At 37.5% G+C, this 16,451-nt stretch overlaps 1 protein-coding gene across 5 annotated transcripts in view; it reads right to left on the bottom strand.

Annotated features, from left to right (window-relative positions):
* zmp:0000001168 (signal-induced proliferation-associated protein 1) overlaps positions 1 to 16,451 on the bottom strand; it is a 77,972-nt gene that overhangs the window by 5,532 nt on the left and 55,989 nt on the right. The window lies entirely within an intron of this gene.

Here is a 16,451-nt window from a genome sequence, read left to right as displayed (position 1 = left end):
TATATAGCCATAAGCCCCGCCCAGTTTAGCGGGCTCCATCGCCATAGGTCCATGCGGCTTCGCTTCCATTGGTCCAAAGTTTTACATTGCACTAACCAATGGCCGTGCAGTATTCTCTGCGTTATTAAAAGCTTCAGTCATTGGAGAAAATTAGTTTTCCCCATAGCGTCCTGCTATGCAGTATGAGTGAAGTAGCGATAAGGAACTTTGAAACTTCAACAATACACTACTATTGTGATCGGTGGTTGCTTTAGTTGAGCTCCTGACTCTTGATTTGCATTTGGCTACTTCTATTTCCTCTCTAAGTGCCTAAATGCATACAATAGAATTTCAATTAAAACACTTCTGCATTAATAAAGAAAGAGATGTTTAATGTAAAGTTAGTGTAGATTATTTTTTGTCATAGGTGTCAAGCTGTCTAAAAGAAGGGAAACCATAGTGAGTAATGTTGAAATTGATCTTCCATGACTGATTTAAATGTTCTGGTTCCCAAACACAAGGATACTGTGACAAAATAAACAGTAAGATTTACTGACACACTTAGACATCAACACTCAAACCTCAACAATGGTGACTATCATCAATCTAATTCAGATAAACAGATCAAACGCAATGTATGCTCGGAGTCATGAATGAGTTTTGTACTATGATGTTACCCAGCAACCATACATTAAGTTTTCTTTTGTTGACTGTCACCATTGTTGAGTTTTATATGCCGATTATTGATGTCTAAATGATTTCGCAATTTTAAAATTTTTCTTGTATCTTTGAAGTAATCATTTGTGATTAGACAGCATGATTATTGCACAGGTGTGCCTTAGGCTGGCCACAATAAAAGGCCACTCTAAAATGTGCAGTTTTACTGTATTGGGAGGTCTGAAAACCAGTCAGTATCTGGTGTGACCACCATTTGCCTCACGCAGTGCAACACATCTCCTTTACATAGAGTCGATCAGGTTGTTGATTGTGGCTTGTGGAATGTTGGTCCACTCCTCTTCAATGGCTGGGTTTGGGTTATGGCTCACCCACACGATGCTATACACGCTTGTCTGCCATCTGCCCTGTACAGTGAAAACCGGGATTCATCCGTCAAGAGAACACCTCTCCAAAGTGCCAGACGCCATCGAATGTGAGCATTTGCCCACTCAAATCGGTTACAGCGACGAACTGCAGTCAGGTCGAGACCCCGATGAGGACGACGAGCATGCAGATAAGCTTCCCTGAGACGGTTTCTGACAGTTTGTACAGAAATTCTTTGGTTATGCAAACCGATTGTTGCAGCAGCTGTGCGGGTGGCTGGTCTCAGACGATCTTGGAGGTGAAGATGCTGGATGTGGAGGTCCTGGGTTGGTGTGGTTACACGTGATCTGCGGTTGTGAGGCCAGTTGTATGCACTGCCAAATTCTCTGAAACGCCTTTGGAGATGGCTTATGGTAGATAAATGAACATTCAATTCACGAGCAACAGCTCTGGTGGACATTCCTGCAGTCAGCATGCCAATTGCTTGCTCCCTCAAAACTTGCAACATCTTTGGCATTGTGCTGTGTGATAAAACTGCACATTTTAGAGTGGCCTTTTATTGTGGCCAGCCTAAGGCACAATAATCATGCTGTCTAATCAGCATCTTGATATGCCACACCTGTGAGGTGGATGGATTATCTCAGCAAAGGAGAAGTGCTCACTAACACAGATTTAGACAGATTTGTGAACAATATTTGAGAGAAATAGGCCTTTTGTGTACATAGAAAAAGTCTTAGATCTTTGAGTTCAGCTCATGAAAAATAGGGGCAAAAACAAAAGTGTTGCGTTTATAATTTTGTTCAGTGTAGTTGTGCAGTAAATCTACACTTTGCTGAACAAACATTAATATGTATGTTGTGTAACAAAAACATAGAAACTGTGTCCCAATTCGAAGGCTGCAACCTTCTCACGGACTTAAAAACGAGGTCTCGGTCACCTGCTGCTCCTGTTGCCTGGTGACAGCAGTGGGACACAGCAGAGACGTTTCTGACTTGTTTTAAATAGTATTTTTATTGAGGAAGAACAGAGTAGTATATTACAAACACAGCATGTTATTAATGCTCCTCATGATTTTACAAATTTTCTCCCAATACCCCCCTCCCTCCTCAAAAAAAAGTAAAATAAAAATAAAAAAGGGATAAATAACAACAAAATAAACAATAACAACAATGAATAAGCAAAAACATAAGACAAAAAAAAAATTCTGCCAATACAGTCAATGAGGAATGTAGACAATGAGGAGCCCTGATTATGTTGTCTGTTTCAGTGTGTACATGTCTTTAAATTTGACTTTTAATTTTAGTTTGATGGGAGATCTACGTCCTTTTCAAAATACGACATCATTGGAGACCATACCAAATTAAAATTCTCTCAGAGAATTTTTGATTTTCTCCCATTTCAAAAACAACACCCCATCTCTAAGCCAAAGTGAAACTAAAGGTGATTTACTAGATTTCCAATCGAGTAGAATCCTTCTCCGAGCCAAAAGGCATGCAAAAGCATAAGCATCTTCACAGTTTTTAGACATGACCACGCCTTGTTCAGACACTCCAAAAACAGCCATTTCAAAACTAGGCCGATATCCTTTGCATATGCCTCAGACAAAATATTAAATATAGTTATATATTTATAACAGTCTAGGGCAAGCCCAAAACATATGAGCCAAGTCTGCTTTAGCAGAGTGGCAATGCTCACATGTGTCCCTTACATTTGCGTATATCTTTGACAACTTAACCTTACTATAGTGGAGTCTGTGAAGAATCTTAAATTGAATTAAACATAAGCGAGTACAAGAAGTTGTCCCGTTAACTCTGAGTAATGCCTTGTTCCAGGTTGCGTCTGATATATCCATTGCCGAATCCTTTGTCCACTCTGCACGGATCTTATCTAGGTTAATATTTTTTATTGACATTAAAGAGTTATATACCTTGGAAATTGCTCCTTTCGCATGTACGGGAATTTTTAAAATTGCATTTAATTCTGTGCTGGGAGGAATGGAAGGATACGTGGGACAGTGACTTTGGACAGTGGCAGTGTGTTCTTGGTAAATTATATTTTGTGGAGAGAGTGGAAAATGAAGCAAAAACATCATCTATAAAGAGGTCACTAAATTTGACAATGCCCAACAGTTGCCATTGAGTGAAGATTGAGTCCAGGTTGGCTAGAAGGAATAGGTGGATCTTGCATATAGGACTGGCTATGGAGAAGTCTTTGAAACCAAAACCATAGGTGCGTTTACATGGAGCATTTTAATCGGTTTAAAAGTCCAATCCGAATGAAAATGCTCCATATAAACACCTCAATCGGAATAAAAATGCCCAAACCGAATGAAATTCTAATCGGTTTCAGAGGGGTGGGATAAACCTACGGAGACCGTCTGGTCACCCCTCGGAGAAAAAAAAAACAAGACCCGCAAATCCGTGGCCACAGTTTTGTAATTCGTTCCCCCAGTTTACAAAACCGTGCTCTCGGATTAATAAACTGTACCCACGAGTTTACAATCCGTGCTCTCGGTTTTGTAAACCGTCCCCTCAGTTTTTGAAACCTGTACCCACAAATTCATAATCTGTGCCCACGCTTTCGCAATCCGTTCGCACAGTTTTGCAAACTGTAGCCTACTCGCGCAATTGAAGCCTCTGTCTGTCAACAGAACAAGCTCTTCCTACAGGAACATTAACGAATGTTGTATACTGTTTGTTTTATATATAAATTGTCCTAATGTGCTTACACAAGAGCGCATGGCGTATATAAAGCATGCGTTCATTGACGCGTTTCACTGGCATAAAGTTGGTTTGACATTAAACATTGATATTCGTGAACTTCAATGGCATTTAAAGGGAATGACTTATACCCACAAGACTAACTGTACAGTGTTCATGTGTGTGTCAGATATAATGCACACCTTTTAGATTATTTATATTTATTATAATACAGCACTGTGGCAGCAGTGGAGTCATTCAGGTTCCTGGGCACCACCATCTCTCAGAACCTGAAGTGGGACAATCACATTGGCTCCATTGCTAAAAAAGCCCAGCAAAGGTTGTACTTCTTACATCAGCTGAAGAAGTTCAACCTACCACAAACTCTATTAAAACAGTTTTACTCAGCTGTCATAGAGTCTGTCCTCTGCACATCCATCACTGTCTGGTTTGGCTCAGCCACAAAGTCAGACATCAGAAGACTACAGAGAACAGTTGGGACTGCTGAGAAGATCATTGGTGCTCCCCTGCCCACCCTCCAAGAACTGTATACATCCAGAGTGAGGAAAAGGGCTCAGAAAATCACCCTGGACCTCTCACATCCAAGCCATCAGCTCTTCACAATGCTGCCATCTGGTCGGCACTACTGAGCACCAAAACAACCAGACACAAAAACAGCTTCTTCCCCAGGCCATCTACCTCTTGAACAGTTAAATGCAATTAATAACTCTGTGCAATAATAATTACGTGCAATATTAATTATATCCTCCAGATAATACACTATCTATTTTTATACAGCTTTTTCTGTAAATTATATTTCATTCATTCTGCTGTATACAGTATAGCACATACCTTGTACTACAATAGTCTATTCTTATTTTTACTTGCAAATTTACATACATACATAGCTTTACTCTCTATATCTTTATCTTATGTTTATTGTATTGTATTTCTTAATTTTTTATACCCATAGGCCCTTATTTAAATCATTGTGTACTGTATTCTATTGTGTTATGGTCTCTGTGTACTGTTGTTGCTGTTTGCAAACATTCCTATGTGTATAATGGTCTCATACACAAATATACCATTATTTAAAGCTCAATAGCAATACGTATAGGAATATGTGCATATGATTTGATGGTTTATTGTAATACTCAATAATCTAAAAGTTGTGCATAATAGCTGACACACACATGAACACTGTACAGTTAGTTTTGTGGCTATAAATCATTCCCTTTAAATGCTTTTGAAGTTGGAAAAAGGTATTTTAATGTGTACTTTAGAGATGGTCCCTAAATTCACGAATGTTTAATGTCAAACCAACTTTATGCCAGTGAAACGCGTCAATGAACGCATGCTTTATATGCGCTACGCGCTCGTGTGTAAACACATTAGGACAATTTATATATAAAACAGTATACAACATTCGTTAATGTTCCTGTAGGAAGGAGCTTATTCTGTTGACAGAGGCTTAAATTCCGCGAGTAGGCTACAGTTTGCAAAATTGTGCGAATGGATTGCGAAAGCGTGTGCACAGATTATGAATTTGTGGGTACAGATTTCAAAAACTGAGGGGACGGTTTACAAAACCGAGAGCACGGATTGTAAACTCGTGGGAACAGTTTATTAATCCGAGAGCACGGTTTTGTAAACTGTGGGAACGAATTACAAAACTGTGGCCACGGATTTGCGGGTCTTGTTTTTTTTTCTCCGAGGGGTGACCAGACGGTCTCCACATAAACCTTTCTATAAACGCTTTAAACCGATTACTTTGCGTCTTCGTCATCACGTCAAGAGGTCAGGGGTCGTCAAAATGGTGGCGGCGACAAAGACAAACTGGAGTTTGGCTGAAACAATACATTTATTTAATACACTGAAGGAACTTAATATAATTCATACCATCGAACAAATCCGAAACCGGTGGAACACTTTGAAGACGGTGTACTTCAAAGCTAAAATGCATAACAGCTTCCAAGTTTGTACAAAACAATCGCGACATGCATAATTAGGGGAACGGGATCTCTGAAGGTCTCTTCTTCTGGGGCCATAAATCCTTCTACCAGTCCACACAAACGAAATGACCTGCGACTCATGCGAAAGTTTAGCTTCCATTCCAGGTCGCTAATTTCCAGAAATACAACCCGCTCCCACCAGTCTTTACTAGGGACCTTCATCCGTACGCTTCTGTTTTTCTGAGGAGGGAGGGGTAGTACTGAGATGGTCCGTAGTAATGGACAGCCGCCAAAAAGGTCACCTTCCTGCACGCGTCTTTTCCTAACACCTTCCAACGTCAGTATGGCTAAAAACTCACGTTGTTGCTTAATTAAAAGCTAGACTGTAACGTTACATAAAAATAGCGCGCATAAGAAAACATGAAACTCCATATTGACAGGAATAAAAGGCGGCAAACAGCGAACATGCTACTGTGCGCATGTCACAAAATCATTCCGATTAAAAGCGCCCACACATGTAAACAACATACCGGATTAGATGGCATCTCATGTAAACAGTCAAATAAATCTTTCAATCGGAATGATTTTAATCGGAATGACAAAAAGCTGCACATGTAAACGCGCCTATTGTCTAAGTTGAAACCAAATCTTGAGAGTATTTATTACAACTGGGCATTGAGTATACGATGAGATACGAAGTGGCAGTTTAGATAATACTGAAGCAGGAAGGGATAATGAAGTACAAGAATTAGCCTCTGAAGTACACCATATGTCTGTAGGTTTCTAAAGCCAATAAAGTATTTTGGAAATATTTGCAGCCCAATAATAATACCTAAAATTCGGAAGTGCCAATCCACCTTGAGTTTTTTGTCTTTGGAGAAATTCCTTCCAGATCCTAGGTGTTTGTCCAGCCCATATAAATGATGATATCAAACTGTCTAAGTTTTGAAAGAAGGATTTAGGTAGGAAAATTGGGATAAATTGAAACAAGTACAAGAGCCTTGGTAAAATGTTCATTTTTACAAAGTTAATTCTACCTGCAAGTGAAAGGAACAGCACATTCCATTTTTTGAAGTCTAATTTTATCTTGTCGATTAGGGGTGTAAAGTTCTCTTTGTATAGGTTATGTTTGTTAGGTTTTTATTCATAGGAAAGCAAACACTTTTCGAAAAGTTCAATTTATAACCCGAGAAATTTCCAAATTGGTTCAATATCTTAATCACCTGTGGAATACCTGAGATTGGATCTGAAATATACAACAGCATATCATCGGCATATAAGGATACCCGATGTTCTGTGCCCCATACATCTAATGCCAGTAAATGCTGTGAGCTTCTTAACGCTATAGATAAGGGTTGGATGGCTAAGGTAAAAAGTAAAGGACTAAGAGGGCATCCTTGTCTTGAACCTCTTAAAAGAGGAAGGGACTCACCCTATTTGTGAGTACAGATGCTTTGGGGGAAGAATATAATAACCTTATTGTCGAGAGAAAGTTGTTCCAAAACCGAATCTTTCAAGTATAGAGAATAAATATTTCTATTCCACCCTGTCAAACGCTTTTTCAGCATCTAGAGAGATGACTACCTAAGGGACAGGATTTTGAGCCGGTTTAACTGAGTTGATTACCCCTAATAATCTCTGGATATTGCTAAAAGAATTACGACCTCTGACAAAACCTGTTTGATCTTTTGAGATCAAGCTTTCTATTACTGTGTCTAAATGTAAAACAAGGATTTTTGCCAGGATTTAACGTCAGAATTTAGAAGAGAAATTGGTCTGTAGGAATTGCAGTTCTGGGGATCCTTATCAGGTTTTAACAAAGGTATAATGTTGGCTTCATTCAGGGATTGTGGCAGGCTACCCTTTTCTAACGAGTCTCCAAACATTTCGAGAAGAATAGGGGCTAATTTATTTGCATTTTTTTTATAAAAGTCTATTGGGTAGCCATCAGGGCCAGGAGTTTTGTGGCTCTGCATTAATGTGATCGAATTTAGAATTTATTCTATTTGTATGGATTTTTCTTCATAATTAAGGGTGGCTATATCTATACTGTCTAGAAATTCAAACATTTCAGAATTCAGGGGGCTTTCAGGGATTCAGGGCTTTCGGTTGTATGTAAGTTTGAGAAGTGATCCATGAAGATCTTATTAATTTCATTTGGATTTACTGTTAGATCATTGTTACTGTTACGCATTTGAGGTATAAATTGAGAAGCCACCTTCGATTTTAACTGGTAGGCTAGAAGACGACCTGCTTTTTCACCATGTTCATATACTGTATATATCCCCTAGTATAGGTTCCATTCAGTTTTAGTTTCTGACTTTTTGAAACAAATATGCACTCAGCAAGTTATTTTATTATAGAGAATTTGATGCGTTTATGTAGATTAAAACACTCTAACAGTATATTAAAGTAACCAATCTTAGAATTGTAAAACACAACAATGCACCAATAATGTTAGAACAAACCTGCACAATATCAATGTTGCAAAAGTATCAAAATGTATTTAAATACAATGTTTTGGTCCATGACCTTCATCGTATACCTGATGAAGGTCATGGTCCGTAACGTTGTATTTAAATAAATTTTTACACTGTTGCAAGATTGATAGTGTGCGGGTTTCTTCTGTTGTTCCTATTTTATATTAATCAAAATATTTATTTTACCAAAGCCAAAAAGGTAAAAAGATTATTTATTATGAAGACCATACACCATTTTTTTCATTTTGGAATAACCTAATATTTAACTTAATTTACAATTACACCCAACTGTAGCCTTTGCTTTTAAACAAATGGCAAAAAATATAATTTTGTCACAGGCAATCCAATTAAATTTCCCAATGTTCTAATTATCATCAATGTTCAAAGTTGTCATAAAAACAACAGTCAATCAATGCATCTGCAGTACCAATGTAATGCCATCTGATCGAAGCAACATTTAAAAATAATTATATTATACCAAAGTACCAAAAACCTTTAAAAAATACTAACAGAACAAAATGCTAAACACTTATTTACATAACCCCAATAGCAAACAAGCATTGAATCGATGTCAAAATTGTCAATGTTAATGGCATTGAGTCAATATCACTTTTGCACCCATACATGGGCATGTCACAGAATTCAGTTATATTGGATTATTATCAATTATGTACCACATAAGCAACATTTTGGACAAAACTCTAGATCTTGACCCATGCTAACTCATTTTAGGCCTGCCCACCACATGAATCCGGGATAAGTATCACCAGAGACTCTTCAGTATTTTGACTTTTGCTGCAAGCAAGAATATTTTGATGTTCTGGATAAATGAGAAAACCCCCTCTATCAAAAAAAGGCATAATCTCGTGAAAGAACTCATCCCAATGGAATATCTATTGTGTACTGCATTCTTCTATGGATGTATTTCATCGGATATGGACACCCTACTTGGATTATGTTTCTCTCACTTTGGACAACTGTTCAAGTTATAAAATAGATGTGAATCATTACCCTAAAATGTTTTAATTGGTTGTATGAAAACCTTTTTTAAGTGCATGAAGTTTCCTTTAATTGATTGTCGAGTTTCATACACTGATTCTTGATGTCCAATTGATTCAATGGATATTTTTTGCATTTCTCTTAATTCATCGAAGTATGATAGCTGTAGCACTGCTTTACTGGCACACTGTACAGTAGTATCTCCATACACACACATTACTAACACAACATACCAAGCAATTACTTAAATAACCACACGATGCTTACAATCACTGTCTGCTGATCCTAACGGATCTTAGCTTCTATTTTCTAAATGTACAGCCTTTAGTATTAATATTCAATGAAAACTTTACATCAAAATACAAGAGTTAAGAGCCCATCTAAAGCAAACACTCAATAATAGTACCCAGTGGGCACCTTGATGTTGAAAAGACGTAAATATGATGTCAAAAAGCATGTCAAAAATGCAAATCAGTATTTCAACAAACCACCATTATTGTGATCAATATTTGCTTTAGTTGTGCTCTTGACTCTTGTTTTTTAACCTTAAGACTTTTTGCCAATCCATTTGTTGTGATAAAATCACTTTCAAATTGTCTAAATAATTTTGAGCGTGTTGTGTTAGTGATGTGAGAATACCGTGTGATACTTGAGTGTGAATTTAAAACAATGTTATGACTATCATAATCTCAGTATTTACTCAAAAACTGTCAATAAACTGAAACAATTAGACTTCAAGAATCAGTCTATGAAACTCAACAATGGTGATAATTAACAAAAGAAAGCTGTATGCTGCAATGCATGCTGGGTTACAGCATAGTACAAAACTCATTCATGACTCGCAGCATGCACTGTAGTTGATCTTGATTAGTTTCATGATTGTCACCATTGATGAGTTTTGTGTGATGAATGTTGATGTCCAAGTGTGCCAATCAAAAATTATTGTTGATATAGAATTGACCTGAGTCAAAAGCCCAACTAAAGCAAACACTGATCACAATAATGGTGATTTGATGAGATATCACGATTTTTCAACAATAAATTCCATTAACAGTGATTCAATGGTTTTTGTCCACTCTCTGGGTTAACCTTTAATATTTCGACTTAGCTTTATGCACTGTAGTCCCTTCAGCAAATACAGATTGGGCCGAGGACCCAGTTGTGTATAGGGGCCACAACTAGGGATGGGCAGTATTTCAAATACAGTACAAGTATTTAAAACACAATGTTGTTACTTTTATAGCCATTAACACACACAGGGCCCGTGCGCATGTTAATAATTAATATTTTTGATGAAAGTAATTCCTTTGGATGTCTAACTCAGCCCAACTCAGGAAACAGTAAACACTGATCACCATGATGGTGACATCCAAATGAATTTCAGCAAAACAAATATTAAGAGTTAACCCGCACACGGGCCCTGTGTATGTTAAGGGTTAAAAGAGTAACAAAATTCAAAATAGTATTTTGTATTTTAAATACTGCCCATCCCTGTCTATAGACCATATCTGATACCTGTGATCTATGTATGTGTATGATCACTGTTTATATGCAATAAAAATCTAAATAGAACAGAACAGATTCAGATTGAGTTGAAGGTTGTTGTGACTACACCACAGAGAAAGCCGATCCACATTCTGTCTGTATCCATCCTGAATAAGTCTGATTACTGAAAAGCACTTTATTAGTTAAGTGGCAAGGGGTCTGTTTGTTCAGTCTTGAGAGAGGCTTTATTTTTTAAACAGGATTACGGTTTAAAGTATGACCTCAAGTAGCAGTTGTGGCCCGATACATGCCTGGGTCCTTGGCCTAGATCTGGTCCACACACCACTGATTGATTGTGAAAAGAAAAAATAATGTGGCCCAGAGATTGAATGAAGGGCTGTGGCCCACTTTGTGAAAATTAAAGGAGAAACTGAACTGTGAAAAAGATTCATTCGATCAATTTGACTCACTAAAATAATCTGAAGAGTCATCTTTAAAGTTAAGTTACAGAGTAAATGAACACTGCTCAGTGTCTGTATGAGTGCATACTACAAAGTGTACAGTATAAAGTGTTGAATTGAATAAGATAATGAAGTGATGAACACCTGCTGTTAACAAACACAATCACTGATGGAAAATGAACAAAACAGAAAAACACATATAATAAACTGAAATAAACTGAAACAGCTTTAGATGCAAATCAACTGTATATAACAGATGAACACATTACATCTGTCAACATCTCACCAGAGGAGAATTAAAATACTCCACAAACATCAGTACCATTTTCACAACACAACATTCACTTTATTTCACACAGAATGTGTACCAAATATATTGTTGAGAATGAACAGAGTTGTATATTTTAAAAAATAGTTTGAAGTCACCATTATGGTGATTAGTGTTTTTATTTAGTTGGGTTCTTCACTCTTACCTTCTAATGTTTGATGTTACTGGCCAATTGCGTTGCGTACCTTTAGCTCCTTGCTGCCAGTGGTTTGATTGTATCCTTGCGTAGCACTTCATTTTAATATTATTAAAATTCTTATTTAGTCTTACTATTGCTAATTCTCTTGATAGTTAACTCAGTGTCGTTAGCATAGCATTAGCTTGTTTGCTGTTTATAGTGTGAAACATCACATTTGCCTTCTAGTTTGTTTTGTGTGTTTTTCTTCATACGCATATACAGTATACTACAATTCATCAAGAAACCTTGGTAAGTCGGAATTACTCTTCAAACCTGGTGAGTTATGGTTTCTACTCCTATTATTGTTACTTGCATCGCAAGTTTATACATTTATCCCATGTTTAGCTTACATGCGATAAATGCAGGGAAATTGTTAGGCTAACAGAGAAGATATTAGAATTAGAGTCTCGCATCTAAACTTAATTTGAGGACAGTAAGAGTGTAAGGGCCATTGAAAATACTTTGGATGCGAGTAATGTTAGCGCGCTTAGTGTGGTTCCGGTTGAAGATCCCCTGCAGCAGGGAAATTTCGTAACGGCGTAACACAGGTCAAGACATCACTCAAGTGTCTCGAACAGGTTTGCTCCAACAGGTTTGGTGAAAGTGCCCTAGTTATTGGTGATTCTATTGTTCAGAACGTTAACATAGAGGCACCAGCCACCATAGTCCAATGTTTACCGGGAGCCAGAGCGCCTGACATCAAATCAAATTTAAATGTGCTTGCTAAAGGTAATCGTAAATTTAATGAGGTTATTTTTCACGTCGGCACAAACGATGTTCGACTTTTTCAATCAGAGATCACAAAAGATATTAAAGAGGTGTGTGAGCCCACTTAGGGCTAGCCTAAGGGCCCCCTGCAGGGCACCTAAGAATTTGAATTTAGAATCGCTTAAGTCACCACTGTTGATTTGTTGAAATGTTTATCACTTTTGTATATGGATATTTCTCTTAAACAAATGCACCGATTCTCTTCAAAAGACCATATTTAAGACTACAGAGCCGTGTCGAGCAGTTCTTTGCTTGAAAGATACACTTTTTGGAGCGTAAAAAACAACACCCATTCACTCCCATTCTACCGCTTGGAAGTAAAATGTTATGTGGTATTATATCTTGGACTGCATTACTCTTCAAGAAAAAAATCATATTCAGTTTGTATATGAATATAGTTAGAAAAACATGGGAAAATTTTGTTTTGCCGCTGAAATATCGCTACAAGCATCATGAGGAAAACTTTTTCTTGGAAAACTTGGATATCAACATTCATCACATCATCTCATCAATGGTGACAATCATCAAACTAATACAGATCAACCGCAATGCATGCTGGGAGTCATTAATGAGTTTGTACTATGATGTTACCCAACATGCATTGCAGCATGAAGCTTTCTTTTGTTTTATTGTCACCATTGTTGAGTTTCATACACTGATTCTTGAAGTCTAATTGATTCAGGTTGTTGGCAGATTTGAAATATAGTCTTAGATTATGACAGCGATAACATTGGTTTAAAACCAAGCTGTATTCTCTCATTACTAACACAACACACTCAAAATTATTTTTTCACAATAAATGGATTGCCAAAAAAATCTTCAGATTACAAACAAGAGTCAAGAGACCAACTAAAGCAAACACCAATCACAACAACGAAGGTTTGTTGAAATTTCAAAAACAATTGCAACATAGATGCATTGACCAGCTTTTTTAATGTAAAATGTCAAATTGACGTCAAAGTTTTGATGTCATTCTGATTTGCATTTTTTACCTGCTTTTTTATGTCAATTTGTAGTAAATTTGAAGTTTTGTTTGGCGTCAATTTAACGTCTTTTCAACATCAAGGTGCCCACGGGGAAGCAACGCATGCGTGACCAGCGCGTATAGGGAGGCCTGCCAAAGTACAACAATAACAATTCGCAATACATTCATTTAACGATGAATACATTAATGTACAACACTCCTAAAGAACTTCATCAAGAAGCTCATTTTACTAACGATTAAGATTGTATAACTTGCATTTGTTTTATCCGCAAAGCTATATGCTCTTTCTGGTCCATGTAGTAAGTTATAGATAAAAGGATATTGCGCTTTATATCATGCTTTGAAGGATACTATAAAAGACGAGGGTTCCCTCGGTGTAGGAAAAAGTGATTGACAATGTGATGCAATCGTTTCCCCCTCACACATATGCAATATAAGCATATAGCATAACGTCTAAGGGGCGGTTTCCCAGACAGGGATTAGACTAGTCCTAGACTAAAATAAATTATACAGCTGCCCAAACCGAAAACAACTTGCACTGCCATATCTTAAAAAAACATCATTGCTTGTGTGTTGTCTCCAAATGCACACAAGTAATGTTTTTAGTAACCCAGATAGCAAATTTTTGCTGCCCAAATCCGGCCCACACCTTACACCCGTACCGCCTCATCTGGCCCACATATGGCATGGAATGATGGCACTTGGGCGGTCCGCTCCTGTTTGCCAGGTTTGGGCCACAAGCAAGCCAAAGCAATGCCGCATGTCAGCCAAAAACAAAACAAATACAGCAGAACTCACCCAAATATGAGCAACAATTTAATTTTCTATTCTGACCCAGATTCAGCCCAGACCAACAATTTTTATTATTATATTTTTAATGAAGTGATGATTGAGTCAATAGTGATAAAACCTGATGTTAACAAACAGAAGTACGAAGACATATGAACATCAATAGATTTTTCCCCCACAACCTGACTACAACCTGAAATCAACTGCAAATAACAGAAAATTAACAGATTTGGCTCCAGTTTATAATTTAATGGAAACAGTTTTGTTGGAAGTCACCATTAGGGTCATCTGTGTTTGCTTTAGTTGGGCTGTAGACTATCACTACTCATCAAATGAGCGCTTTTTAAACGAATACAAGAATGTTCATTTCTGAACATTTGTGCAGCGCTTATTAAAGAGATCAATAAATCAGGTCAGTCAAAGTTTTCTATGTTAATTAGGTACAGCATGTTGTAAAAAGCTGAATTTAATGGAATTGGTAGATGCATCTGTGGAAGATGTAAAGTGAGCTGAATAAAAGACCCCCCAACAAAAAAGTTACACCTAGACAACAACACTCATCCTTCTAACCTCAACTATGGTGACAATTAATAGACTAATTAAGATAAACAGCAATGCATGCTGGGAGTCAATGAGTTTTGACTATGCTGGTACCCAGCATGCATTGCAGCATGACATTTTCTTTTGTTGATTGCTTGTCACCATTGTTGAGATTCCATACACTGATCTTTGATGTATCTGCAAATCTGGAACTCAATTTTTTTACTAAAAGTTTGAATGATTTGAGGTCATACAGAGCTTAATGATACGTAGGTCAACATCAGTCGTTTAACTAATTCATTTTATGAAGGTCACTAAGCAGCTGACAGCAACTAACTTAATTTAGTTTTTGCAGCTTTTTTGCAAAAATCAAAGAGCCCAACTAAAGGAAAAGCCGATCATCATAATGGTGACTTCAAATAAACATTTTCAATAAAAACGATTGTAATGTAGCTGTGGAGTAATTCAGTTGTAAACTCATTTGACAAATCTGTCAAAAAAAAGCATTTGGGTGTTGAATCTGAACCAGAATTAAAATCAACTTTTGCCTATATTTGGGTCCTTTCTGCTGTATTTGTATTGTTTTTGGCTGACATGCAGCATTGCTTTGGCTTGCTTGTGGCCCAAATCTGGCAAACAGGAGCGGAACGTCCAAGAGCCATCATTCCATGTGGTATGTGGGCCAGATGAGGGGGTATCAGTTGTAAGGTGTGCGCTGGATTTGGCCTGCAACAATTTGCTAGTTTGGTTGCTCTCTGGGAACAGCATGCTTGGTAAAACTACTTAAATTTCCTGATTAAACTAAGGCCTAGTCCTGATTTAAGAGAATCCCTATCTGGGAAACCACCCCAAAATGTACTGTAGTTTCATTTGTTTCTCTGAAGTTTATGATGAGAAATGAGGATTCACTCAGCGCTGGAGTGATTGACAGCATGATGCGATCGTTTTACCCTCTCACATACAACATACATACAACAGCAACATACAACATTAGACATCATTTAGATGCTTTCAAGGATAATTTGTTACTTTTTCCTGTCAATTTTTGTGAATTTTGGTCATTAACAATACGCTGTCATCACATTATGGAGCATGACAAAGAAAATGATCAATGGTTGCTGCACTGCCGCTTCAGCTTGCGAAATGAATGCAATCTGTGCCAGGGGGGAAAGTGCGCACCTCACGCACGGTCGACGGGCGGGGCAAGCGGGGGTTTGCGGAACACCACGAGAGTTTCACGGTTCGTATCGAGGGAGGTGTATCGCGGATCGTTCGGTTCGAATATCGTTACACCCCTAGTTTTTCATATGGTTAATCATAACATATTGCTATCAAAATGTATAAAACACAACATTTTCTTAGCCACAAGGCAATGAATGAGGTCCTATTTGATTTTGAGGCAATACTGTTGTTTCACTTGTATAGTTTTGGCACTTGCAATTATGTCTTTTTAAATGACAGTTCCAAAATGACTGTACCCCTGCTTACAAGTCATTAATGGGTTTGGGATGAGGGTTTGGCTCAAAGCCTGCAGGTCATACCAAAGTTGTTTAGCTTGGTACAGGTCTGGGCTTTATGCAGACCAGTCAACTTCCACACTGACTGAATCAATCAATCAATTTATTCTGTTCTATGAATATGGTTGATTCTTATTTTTATTTGTGTAACTTATTGCATGACATACGTTATCTTAACAAAAAAGAACAAGGAGTAACTGGGGTAATCTTGCCAAAAGATTGTAAAAGGTTTACCCAAGACCACTTTTGG

The sequence above is a fragment of the Triplophysa rosa genome, linkage group LG1 (assembly GCF_024868665.1).
Source record: "Triplophysa rosa linkage group LG1, Trosa_1v2, whole genome shotgun sequence".
Lineage (NCBI taxonomy): Eukaryota > Metazoa > Chordata > Actinopteri > Cypriniformes > Nemacheilidae > Triplophysa > Triplophysa rosa.
Note: the sequence above shows the minus strand (reverse complement) of the source record. Positions and strands in the feature narration are given on the sequence as shown.